Source organism: Elephantulus edwardii, unplaced genomic scaffold (assembly GCF_000299155.1).
Source record: "Elephantulus edwardii isolate Elephantulus edwardi_28Jun2011 unplaced genomic scaffold, EleEdw1.0 scaffold00074, whole genome shotgun sequence".
NCBI lineage: Eukaryota > Metazoa > Chordata > Mammalia > Macroscelidea > Macroscelididae > Elephantulus > Elephantulus edwardii.
The window spans coordinates 10,095,768-10,096,773 of record NW_006399824.1 but is presented as its reverse complement, the minus strand read 5'-3'; positions in this window follow the sequence as shown (position 1 = coordinate 10,096,773).

Sequence of the window (1,006 nt, the reverse complement as noted above, 5' to 3'; positions counted from 1 at the left end):
CTGGGATAATTGGGATGGGAGTGTCAGAGACAGTGCGACTGACACAGGACAGAGCGGAGTTTAGGGCTGTTGTACATAGGGTCACTATGAGTCGCAGGCGACTCGATGGCACATAACAACAACAACAACAACAAAGCTTTATGTATTTATGTTTGCTTGTAAAAATATTGCATTGCATTGCCTTAGTATATTTCCGAAATATTTGACCTTGGATTTTAAATATTGTGCTGAAACAAAGTGGATCTATTGTGTAAATAAATGAAACCATAAATAGGAGTGTTTCATTTTTATTTTAATTTCCAAATGCATTATAATGTTTTAAAGGCTTGATAGAGATGTTACCAGGATTAAAATAAATTAAAAAGAATAGATGGTATCTTTAGTAAGGAAGTTAGTATTTGTGAAGTAATCAGAAATTAAAAGTATATTATAGATTAGTTTGGATTTTCCCAGAAGTAATGAGACAAGGAATCTAACGTATGTAGTTTATTAAGAAAATGAAGAGAAGATACTCTCCCACCCCCAAATATAAGTTTCTTGCATCTGCTTTGGCTTAATAATAGGTTTTATGAACTTGAAGTGAATGTAAATTTCATACCCCACAGTTACACCTCTCAAAGGATGACAGTGCCTAGGATGCAATCCCTCTGCATTACCCCAGTGAGCCACAGAGGGAACACTTCCTAGGGTGATTCATTACCTAGAACATCTATCTGGTTTAACATAGAGGCAACATAGTTGGCTTTTGCAGTAAGAGAAAGTTTTAAAAAAATGAATTGCAAATGCTGGCGGTTGAAAATCAAGTAGTTTTTCATTGACAGTGTAATATCTCAGAGCACATTTTTTTTGTTTGTTTCACCGTAGAGAATTTTTGCTCTGTGGGTTTTAATGAAAAGTACTCTATCAGACTAAAAAGATTTTCTTCCAGTCCTAGAAGCACAAGACTAACACATAATAAAACCTGTAGAGAATTCCCAAATATGTGTACAGTACATATAATAAACAT